Source organism: Scyliorhinus torazame, chromosome 5 (assembly GCF_047496885.1).
Source record: "Scyliorhinus torazame isolate Kashiwa2021f chromosome 5, sScyTor2.1, whole genome shotgun sequence".
Lineage (NCBI taxonomy): Eukaryota > Metazoa > Chordata > Chondrichthyes > Carcharhiniformes > Scyliorhinidae > Scyliorhinus > Scyliorhinus torazame.
Genome location: NC_092711.1, coordinates 5,438,709 through 5,451,370, shown reverse-complemented (window position 1 = coordinate 5,451,370; position 12,662 = coordinate 5,438,709). Strand labels below are relative to the sequence as shown.

General features: G+C 44.0%; 1 protein-coding gene across 1 annotated transcript in view; it reads right to left on the bottom strand.

Annotated features, from left to right (window-relative positions):
- The window catches only part of LOC140422583 (solute carrier family 12 member 6), a 539,853-nt gene that overhangs the window by 40,442 nt on the left and 486,749 nt on the right, over positions 1-12,662 (bottom strand). The window lies entirely within an intron of this gene.

Here is a 12,662-nt window from a genome sequence, read left to right as displayed (position 1 = left end):
TGTAACTCACTCCCGGGTATCTGTTATTCTGTATAGAAACCACCCCGAACCCTTCGATTAGATTCCAGTCTGTAACTCACTCCCGGGTGTCGGTTATTCTATATATAAACCACCCCGAACCCCTCAATTAGATTCCAGTCTGTAACTCACTCCCGGGTATCTGTTATTCTGTATATAAACCACCCCGAACCCCTCGATTAGGTTCCAGTCTGTAACTCACTCCCGGGTATCTGTTATTCTATATAAAAACCACCCTGAACACCTCGATTAGATTCCAGTCTGTAACTCACTCCCGGGTATCTGTTATTCTATATATAAACCACCCCGAACCCCTCGATTAGGTTCCAGTCTGTAACTCACTCCCGGGTATCTGTTATTCTGTATATAAACCACCCCAAACCCCTCGATTAGATTCCAGTCTGTAACTCACTCCCGGGTGTCTGTTATTCTACATATAAACCACCACAAACCCCTCGATTAGATTCCAGTCTGTAACTCACTCCCGGGTATCTGTGATTCTATATATAAACCATCCCGAACCCTTCGATTAGATTCCCGTCTGTAACTCACTCCCGGGTGTCTGTTATTCTACATATAAACCACCCCAAGCCCCTCGATTAGATTCCAGTCTGTAACTCACTCCCGGGTATCTGTTATTCTATATATAAACCACCCCGAACCCCTTGATTAGATTCCAGTCTGTAACTCACTCCCCGGTATCTGTGATTCAATATATAAACCACCCCGAACCCCTCGATTAGATTCCCGTCTGTAACTCACTCCCGGGTGTCTGTTATTCTACATATAAACCACCCCAAGCCCCTCGATTAGATTCCAGTCTGTAACTCACTCCCGGGTGTCTGTTATTCTACATATAAACCACCCCAAGCCCCTCGATTAGATTCCAGTCTGTAACTCACTCCCGGGTATCTGTTATTCTATATATAAACCATCCCGAACCCCTCGATTAGATTCCAGTCTGTAACTCACTCCCGGGTATCTGTGATTCTATATATAAACCACCCCGAACCCCTCGATTAGATTCCAGTCTGTAACTCACTCCCGGGTATCTGTTATTCTATATATAAACCACCCCGAACCCCTCGATTGGATTCCAGTCTGTAACTCACTCCCGGGTATCTGTTATCCCATATATAAACCACACCGAACCGCTCGATTAGATTCCAGTCTGTAACTCACTCCCGGGTATCTGTTATTCTGTATATAAACCACCCCGAACCCCTCGATTAGATTCCAGTCTGTAACTCACTCCCGGGTATCCGTTATTCTATATATAAACCCCCCCGAACCCCTCGATTAGATTCCAGTCTGTAACTCACTCCCGGGTATCTGTTATTCTATATATAAACCAACCCGAACCCCTCGATTAGATTCCAGTCTGTAACTCACTCCCGGGTATCTGTAATTCTATATATAAACCACCCTGAACCCCTCGATTAGATTCCAGTCTGTAACTCACTCCCGGGTATGTGTTATTCTGTATATAAACCACCCCGAACCCCTAGATTAGATTCCAGTCTGTAACTCACTCCCGGGTATCTGTTATTCTGTATAGAAACCACCCCGAACCCTTCGATTAGATTCCAGTCTGTAACTCACTCCCGGGTATCTGTTATTCTGTATAGAAACCACCCCGAACCCTTCGATTAGATTCCAGTCTGTAACTCACTCCCGGGTGTCGGTTATTCTATATATAAACCACCCCGAACCCCTCAATTAGATTCCAGTCTGTAACTCACTCCCGGGTATCTGTTATTCTGTATATAAACCACCCCGAACCCCTCGATTAGGTTCCAGTCTGTAACTCACTCCCGGGTATCTGTTATTCTATATAAAAACCACCCTGAACACCTCGATTAGATTCCAGTCTGTAACTCACTCCCGGGTATCTGTTATTCTATATATAAACCACCCCGAACCCCTCGATTAGGTTCCAGTCTGTAACTCACTCCCGGGTATCTGTTATTCTGTATATAAACCACCCCAAACCCCTCGATTAGATTCCAGTCTGTAACTCACTCCCGGGTGTCTGTTATTCTACATATAAACCACCACAAACCCCTCGATTAGATTCCAGTCTGTAACTCACTCCCGGGTATCTGTGATTCTATATATAAACCATCCCGAACCCTTCGATTAGATTCCCGTCTGTAACTCACTCCCGGGTGTCTGTTATTCTACATATAAACCACCCCAAGCCCCTCGATTAGATTCCAGTCTGTAACTCACTCCCGGGTATCTGTTATTCTATATATAAACCACCCCGAACCCCTTGATTAGATTCCAGTCTGTAGCTCACTCCCCGGTATCTGTGATTCAATATATAAACCACCCCGAACCCCTCGATTAGATTCCCGTCTGTAACTCACTCCCGGGTGTCTGTTATTCTACATATAAACCACCCCAAGCCCCTCGATTAGATTCCAGTCTGTAACTCACTCCCGGGTGTCTGTTATTCTACATATAAACCACCCCAAGCCCCTCGATTAGATTCCAGTCTGTAACTCACTCCCGGGTATCTGTTATTCTATATATAAACCATCCCGAACCCCTCGATTAGATTCCAGTCTGTAACTCACTCCCGGGTATCTGTGATTCTATATATAAACCACCCCGAACCCCTCGATTAGATTCCAGTCTGTAACTCACTCCCGGGTATCTGTTATTCTATAAATAAACCATGCCGAACCCTTCGATTAGATTCCAGTCTGTAACTCACTCCCGGGTATCTGTTATTCTATATATAAACCACCCCAAACCCCTCGATTAGATTCCAGTCTGTAACTCACTCCCGGGTATCTGTTATTCTATATATAAACCACCCCGAACCCCTCGATTAGATTCCAGTCTGTAACTCACTCCCGGGTATCTGTTATTCTATATATAAACCACCCCGACCCCTCGATTAGATTCCAGTCTGTAACTCACTCCCGGGTATCTGTTATTCTATATATAAACAAACCCAAACCCCTCGATTAGATTCCAGTCTGTAACTCACTGCCGGGTATCTGTTATTCTATATATAAACCACCCTGAACCCCTCGATTAGATTGCAGTCTGTAGCTCACTCCCGGGTATCTGTTATTCTACATATAAAACACCCTGAACCCCTCGATTAGATTCCAGTCTGTAACTCACTCCCGGGTATCTGTTACTCTATATATAAACCACCCCAAACCCCTCGATTAGATTCCAGTCTGTAACTCACTTCCGGGTATCTGTTATTCTATATATAAACCACCCCGAACACCACGATTAGATTCCAGTCTGTAACTCACTCCCGGGTATCTGTAATTCTATATATAAACCCCCCCGAACCCCTCGACTAGATTCCAGTCTGTAACTCAATCCCGGGTATCTGTTATTCTATATATAAACAACCCCAAACCCCTCGATGAGATTCCAGTCGGTAACTCACTTCCAGGTATCTGTAATTCTACATATAAACCACCCCGAACCCCTCGATTAGATTCCAGTCTGTAACTCACTCCTGGGTATCTGTTATTCTATATATAAACCACCCCGAACCCCTAGATCAGATTCCAGTCTGTAACTCACTCCCAGGTACCTGTGATACTATATTTTAACCACCCTGAACCCCTCGATTAGATTCCAGTGTGTAACTCACTCCCGGGTACATGTTATTCTATATATAAACCACCCCAAACCCCTCGAATAGATTTAAGTCTGTAACTCACTCCCGGGTATCTGTTATTCTATATATAAACCACCATGAACCCCTCGATTAGATTCCAGTCTGTAACTCACTCCCGGGTATCTGTTATTCTATATATAAACCACCCCGAACCCCTCGATTAGATTCCAGTCTGTAACTCACTCCCGGGTATCTGTTATTCGATATATAAACCACCCCGAACCCCTCGATTAGATTCTAGTCTGTAACTCACTCCCGGGTATCTGTTATTCTATATATAAACCACCCCGAACCCCTCGATTAGATTCCAGTCTGTAACTCACTCCCGGGTATCTGTTATTCTATATATAAACCACCCCGAACCCCTCGATTAGATTCCAGTCTGTAACTCACTCCCGGGTATCTGTTATTCTATATATAAACCAGCCCGAACCCCTCGAATAGATTCCAGTCTGTAACTCACTCCCGGGTATCTGTTATTCTATGTATAAACCATCCCGAGCTCCTCGATTAGATTCCAATCTGTAACTCATTCCCGGGCATCTGTTACTCTATATATAAACCACCCCGAACCCCTCGATTAGATTCCAGTCTGTAACTCACTCCCGGGTATCTGTCATTCTATATATAAACCACCCCGAACCACTCGATTAGATTCCAGTCTGTAACTCCCTCCCGGGTATCTGTTATTCTATATATAAACCACCCCAAACCTCTCAATTAGATTCCAGTCTGTAACTCGCTCCCGGGTATCTGTTATTCTATATATAAACCACCCCGAACCCCTCGATTAGATTCCAGTCTGTAACTCACTCCCGGGTATCTGTTATTCCATATATAAACCACTCCGAACCCCTCGATTAGATTCCAGTCTGTAACTCACTCCCGGGTATCTGTTATTCTATAAACACCCCGAACCCCTCGATTAGATTCCAGTCTGTAACTCACTCCCGGGTATCTGTTATTCTATATATAAACCACCCCAAACCTCTCAATTAGATTCCAGTCCGTAACTCACTCCCGGGTATCTGTTATTCTATATATAAACCACCCCGAACCACTCGATTAGATTCCAGTCTGTAACTCCCTCCCGGGTATCTGTTATTCTATATATAAACCACCCCAAACCTCTCAATTAGATTCCAGTCTGTAACTCACTCCCGGGTATCTGTTATTCTATATATAAACCACCCCGAACCCCTCGATTAGATTCCAGTCTGTAACTCACTCCCGGGTATCTGTTATTCTATATATAAACCACCCCGAACCCCTCGATTAGATTCCAGTCTGTAACTCACTCCCGGGTATCTGTTATTCTATATATAAACCACACCGAACCCCTCGATTAGATTCCAGTCTGTAACTCACTCCCGGGTATCTGTTATTCTATATATAATCCACCCCGAACCCCATGATTAGATTCCAGTCTGTAACTCACAGCCGGGTATCTGTTATTCTATATATAAACCACCCCGAACCCCTCGATTAGACTCCAGTCTGTAACTCACTCCCGGGTATCTGTTATTCTATATATAAACCACACCGAACCCCTCGATTAGATTCCAGTCTGTAACTCACTCCCGGGTATCTGTTATTCTATATATAATCCACCCCGAACCCCATGATTAGATTCCAGTCTGTAACTCACAGCCGGGTATCTGTTATTCTATATATAAACCACCCCGAACCCCTCGATTAGACTCCAGTCTGTAACTCACTCCCGGGTATCTGTTATTCTATATATAAACCACCCTGAACCACTCGATTAGATTCCAGTCTGTAACTCACTCCTGGGTATCTGTTATTCTATATATATAGCACCCTGAACCACGCGATGAGATTCCAGTCTGTAACTCACTCCCGGGTATCTGTTATTCTATAAACACCCCGAACCCCTCGATTAGATTCCAGTCTGTAACTCACTCCCGGGTATCTGTTATTCTATATATAAACCACCCCAAACCTCTCAATTAGATTCCAGTCTGTAACTCACTCCCGGGTATCTGTTATTCTATATATAAACCACCCCGAACCACTCGATTAGATTCCAGTCTGTAACTCCCTCCCGGGTATCTGTTATTCTATATATAAACCACCCCAAACCTCTCAATTAGATTCCAGTCTGTAACTCACTCCCGGGTATCTGTTATTCTATATATAAACCACCCCGAACCCCTCGATTAGATTCCAGTCTGTAACTCACTCCCGGGTATCTGTTATTCTATATATAAACCACTCCGAACCCCTCGATTAGATTCCAGTCTGTAACTCCCTCCCGGGTATCTGTTATTCTATATATAAACCACCCCAAACCTCTCAATTAGATTCCAGTCTGTAACTCACTCCCGGGTATCTGTTATTCTATATATAAACCACCCCGAACCCCTCGATTAGATTCCAGTCTGTAACTCACTCCCGGGTATCTGTTATTCGATATTTAAACCACCCCGAACCCCTCGATTAGATTCCAGTCTGTAACTCACTCCCGGGTATCTGTTATTCTATATATAATCCACCCCGAACCCCATGATTAGATTCCAGTCTGTAACTCACAGCCGGGTATCTGTTATTCTATATATAAACCACCCCGAACCCCTCGATTAGACTCCAGTCTGTAACTCACTCCCGGGTATCTGTTATCCTATATATAAACCACCCTGAACCACTCGATTAGATTCCAGTCTGTAACTCACTCCTGGGTATCTGTTATTCTATATATAAAGCACCCTGAACCACTCGATGAGATTCCAGTCTGTAACTCACTCCTGGGTATCTGTTATTCTATATATAAACCACCCTGAACCCCTCGATTAGATTCCAGTCTGTAACTCACTCCCGGGTATCTGTTATTCTATAAATAAACCACCCCGAACCCCTCAATTAGATTCCAGCCTGTAACTCACTCCCTGGTATCTGTTATTCTATATATAAACCACCCCGAACCGCTCGATTAGATTGCAGTCTGTAACTCACTCCCGCGTATCTGTTATTCTATATAGAAACCACCGGAACCCCTCGATTAGATTCCAGTCTGTAACTCACTCCCGGGTATCTGTTATTCTATATATCAACTATCCTGAACCCCTCGATTAGATTCCAGTCTGTAACTCACTCCCGGGCATCTGTTTTTCTATATATAAACCACCCCGAACCCCTCGATTAGATTCCAGTCTGTAACTCACTCCCGGGTATCTGTTATTCTATATATAAACCACCCCGAACCCCTCGATTAGATTCCAGTCTGTAACTCACACCCGGGTATCTGTTATTCTATCTATAAACCACCCTGAACCCCTCGATTAGATTCCAGTCTGTAACTCACTGCCGGGTATCTGTTATTCTATATATAAACCACCCCGAACCCCTCGATTAGATTCCAGTCTGTAACTCACACCCGGGTATCTGTTATTCTATATATAAACCACCCCGAAGCCATCGATTAGATTCCAGTCTGTAACTCGCTGCCGGGTATCTGTTATTCTATATATAAACCACCCCAACCCCTCGATTAGATTGCAGTCTATAATTCACTCCCGGGTATCTGTTATTCTATATATAAACCAGCCCGAACTCCTCGATTAGATTCCAGCCTGTCACTCACTCGCGGGTATCTGTTAATCTATATAGAAACCGCCCCGAAGCCCTCTATTGGATTCCAGTCTGTAACACACACCCGGGTATCTGTTATTCTATATATAAACCACCCCGAACCCATCGATTAGATTCCAGTCTGGAACTCACTCCCGGGTATCTGTTATTCTATAAATAAACCACCCCGAACCCCTCGATTCGATTCCAGTCTGTAACTCACTCCCGGGTATCTGTTATTCTATATATAAAACACCCTGAACCCCTCGATTAGATTCCAGTCTGTAACTCACTCCCGGGTATCTGTTATTCTATATATAAACCACCTCGAACTCCTCGATTAGATTCCAGTCTGTAACTCACTCCCGTGTATCTGTTATTCTATATATAAACCACCCCGAACCCCTCGATTAGATTCCAGTCTGTAACTCACTCCCGGGTATCTGTTATTCTATATATAAACCATCCCGAACCCCTCGATTAGATTCCAGTCTGTAACTCACTCCCGGGTATCTGTTATTCTATATATAAACCACCCTGAACCCCTCGATTAGATTCCAGTGTGTAACTCACTCCCGGGTGTCTGTTATTCTATATATAAACCTCCCCGAACCCCTCGATTAGATTCCAGTCTGTAACTCACTCCCGGGTATCTGTTATTCTATATATAAACCACCCCGAACTGCTCGATTAGATTCCAGTCTGTAACTCACACCCGGGTATCTGTGATTCTATATATAAACCATCCTGATCCCGTCGATTAGATTCCAGTCTGTAACTCACTCCCGGGTATCAGTTATTCTATATATAAACCACCCCGAACCCCTCGATTAGATTCCAGTCTGTAACTCACTCCCGGGTATCTGTTATTCTATATATAAACCACCCCGAACCCCTCGATTAGATTCCAGTCTGTAACTCACTCCCGGGTATCTGTTATTCTCTACATAAACCACCCCGAACCCCTCGATTAGATTCCAGTCTGTAACTCACTCCTGGGTATCTGTTATTCTATATATAAACCACCCTGAACCCCTCGATTAGATTCCAGTCTGTAACTCACTCCCGGGTATCTGTTATTCTATATAGAAACCACCGGAACCCCTCGATTAGATTCCAGTCTGTAACTACCTCCCGGGTATCTGTTATTCTATATATCAACTATCCTGAACCCCTCGATTAGATTCCAGTCTGTAACTCACTCCCGGGCATCTGTTTTTCTATATATATAAACCACCCCGAAACCCTCGATTAGATTCCAGTCTGTAACTCACTCCCGGGTATCTGTTATTCTACATATAAACCACCCCGAACCCCTCGATTAGATTCCAGTCTGTAACTCACACCCGGGTATCTGTTATTCTATATATAAACCACCCTGAACCCCTCGATTAGATTCCAGTCTGTAACTCACTGCCGGGTATCTGTTATTCTATATATAAACCACCCCGAACCCCTCGATTAGATTCCAGTCTGTAACTCACACCCGGGTATCTGTTATTCTATATATAAACCACCCCGAAGCCATCGATTAGATTCCAGTCTGTAACTCACTCCCGGGTACCTGTTATTCTATATATAAACCACCCCAACCCCTCGATTAGATTGCAGTCTATAATTCACTCCCGGGTATCTGTTATTCTATATATAAACCAGCCTGAACTCCTCGATTAGATTCCAGCCTGTCACTCACTCGCGGGTATCTGTTAATCTATATAGAAACCGCCCCGAAGCCCTCTATTGGATTCCAGTCTGTAACTCACACCCGGGTATCTGTTATTCTATATATAAACCACCCTGAACCCCTCGATTAGATTCCAGTCTGTAACTCACTCCCGGGTATGTTATTCTATATATAAACCTCCCCGAACCCCTCGATTAGATTCCAGTCTGTAACTCACTCCCGGGTATCTGTTATTCTATATATAAACCACGCCGAACCCCTCGATTAGATTCCAGTCTGTAACTCACTCCCGGGTATCTGTTATTCTATATATAAACCACCCCGAACCCATCGATTAGATTCCAGTCTGGAACTCACTCCCGGGTATCTGTTATTCTATAAATAAACCACCCCGAACCCCTCGATTCGATTCCAGTCTGTAACTCACTCCCGGGTATCTGTTATTCTATATATAAAACACCCTGAACCCCTCGATTAGATTCCAGTCTGTAACTCACTCCCGGGTATCTGTTATTCTATATATAAACCACCTCGAACTCCTCGATTAGATTCCAGTCTGTAACTCACTCCCGTGTATCTGTTATTCTATATATAAACCACCCCGAACCCCTCGATTAGATTCCAATCTGTAACTCACTCCCGGGTATCTGTTATTCTATATATAAACCATCCCGAACCCCTCGATTAGATTCCAGTCTGTAACTCACTCCCGGGTATCTGTTATTCTATATATAAACCACCCTGAACCCCTCGATTAGATTCCAGTGTGTAACTCACTCCCGGGTGTCTGTTATTCTATATATAAACCACCCCGAACCGCTCGATTAGATTCCAGTCTGTAACTCACACCCGGGTATCTGTGATTCTATATATAAACCACCCTGATCCCGTCGATTAGATTCCAGTCTGTAACTCACTCCCGGGTATCTGTTATTCTATATATAAACCACCCCGAACCCCTCGATTAGATTCCAGTCTGTAACTCACTCCCGGGTATCTGTTATTCTATATATAAACCACCCCGAACACCTCGATTAGATTCCAGTCTGTAACTCACTCCCGGGTATCTGTTATTCTCTACATAAACCACCCCGAACCCCTCGATTAGATTCCAGTCTGTAACTCACTGCCGGGTATCTGTTATTCTATATATAAACCATCCCGAGCCCCTCGATTAGATTCCAGTCTGTAACTCACTCCCGGGTATCTGTTATTCTATATATAATCCCCCCCGAACCCCTCGATTAGATTCCAGTCTGTAACTCACTCCCGGGTATCTGTTATTCTCTACATAAACCACCCCGAACCCCTCGATTAGATTCCAGTCTGTAACTCACTGCCGGGTATCTGTTATTCTATATATAAACCATCCCGAACCCCTCGATTAGATTCCAGTCTGTAACTCACTCCCGGGTATCTGTTACTCTATATATAAACCACACCGAACCCCTCGATTAAATTCCAGTCTGCAACTCACTCCCGGGTATCTGTTATTCTATATCTCAACCACCCCGAACCCCTCGATTAGATTCCAGTCTGTAACTCACTCCCGGGTATCTGTTATTCTATATATAAACCACCCCGAACCCCTCGATTAGATTCCAGTCTGTAACTCACACCCGGGTATCTGTGATTCTATATATAATCCCCCCCGAACCCCTCGATTAAATTCCAGTCTGTAACTCACTCCCGGGTATCTGTTATTCTATATATACACCACCCCGAACCCCTCGATTAAATTCCAGTCTGTAACTCACTCCCGGGTATCTGTTATTCTATATATAATCCCCCCCGAACCCCTCGATTCGATTCCAGTCTGTAACTCACTCTCGGGTATCTGTTATTCTATATATAAACCACCCCGAACCCCTCGATTAGATTCCAGTCTGTAACTCACTCCCGGGTATCTGTTATTCTATATATAAACCACCCCGAACCCCTCGATTAGATTCCAGTCTGTAACTCACTCCCGGGTATCTGTTATTCTTTATATAAACCACCCCAAACCCCTCGATTAGATTCCAGTCTGTAACTCACTCCCGGGTATCTGTTATTCTATATATAAACCACACTGAACACCTCGATTAGATTCCAGTCTGTAACTCACTCCCGGGTATCTGTTATTCTATAATCCACCCCGAACCCCTCGATTAGATTCCAGTCTGTAACTCACTCCCGGGTATCTGTTATTCTATATATAAACCACACTGAACACCTCGATTAGATTCCAGTCTGTAACTCACTCCCGGGTATCGGTTATTCTATATATAAACCACCCCGAACCCCTCGATTAGATTCCAGACCGTAACTCACTCCCGGATATCTGTTATTCTATATATAAACCACCCTGAACCCCTCGATTAGATTCCAGTCTGTAACTGACTCCCGGGTGTCTGTTATTCTATATATAAACCACACCGAACCCCTCGATTAGATTCCAGTCTGTAACTCACTCCCGGGTATCTGTTATTCTATATATAAACAGCCCCGAACCCCTCGATTAGAATCCAGTCTGTAACTCACTCCCGGGTATCTGTTATTCTATATATAAACCACCCCGAACCCCTCGATTAGATTCCAGTCTGTAACTCACGCCCGGGTATCTGTTATTCTATATATAAACCACCCCGAACCCCTCGATTAGATTCCAGTCTGTAACTCACACCCGCGTATCTGTAATTCTATATATAAACCACCCCGAACCCCTCGATTAGATTCCAGTCTGTAACTCACTCCCGGGTATCTGTTATTCTATATATAAACCACCCCGAACCCCTCGATTAGATTCCAGTCTGTAACTCACTCCCGGGTATCTGTTATTCTATATATAAACAGCCCCGAACCCCTCGATTAGATTCCAGTCTGTAACTCACTCCCGGGTATCTGTTATTCTATATATAAACCACCCCGAACCCCTCGATTAGATTCCAGTCTGTAACTCACTCCCGGGTATCTGTTATTCTATATATAAACCACCCCGAACCCCTCGAATAGATTCCAGTCTGTAACTCACTCCCGGGTCTCTGTTATTCTATATATAAACCACCCCGAACCCCTCGATTAGATTCCAGTCTGTAACTCACTCCCGGGTATCTGTTATTCTATATATAAACTATCCTGAACCCTCGATTAGATTCCAGTCTGTAACTCACTCCCGGGTATCTGTTATTCTATATATACACCACCCCGAAACCCTCGATTAGATTCCAGTCTGTAACTCACTCCCGGGTATCTGTTATTCTATATATAAACAACCCCGAACCCCTCGATTATATTCCAGTCTGTAACTCACTCCCGGGTATCTGTTATTCTATCTATAAACCACCCCGAACCCCTCGATTAGATTCCAGTCTGTAACTCACTCCCGGGTATCTGTTATTCTATATATAAAGCACCCCAAACCCCTCGATTAGATTCCAGTCTGTAACTCACTCCCGGGTATCTGTTATTCTATATATAAACCACCCCGAACCCCTCGATTAGATTCCAGTCTGTAACTCACACCCGGGTATCTGTTATTCTATATATAAACCACCCCAATCCCCTCGATTAGATTCCAGTGTGTAACTCACTCCCGGGTATCTGTTATTCTATCTATAAACCACCCCGAACCCCTCGATTAGATTCCAGTCTGTAACTCACTCCCGGGTATCTGTTATTCAATATATAAACCACACCGAACCCCTCGATTAGATTCCAGTGTGTAACTCACTC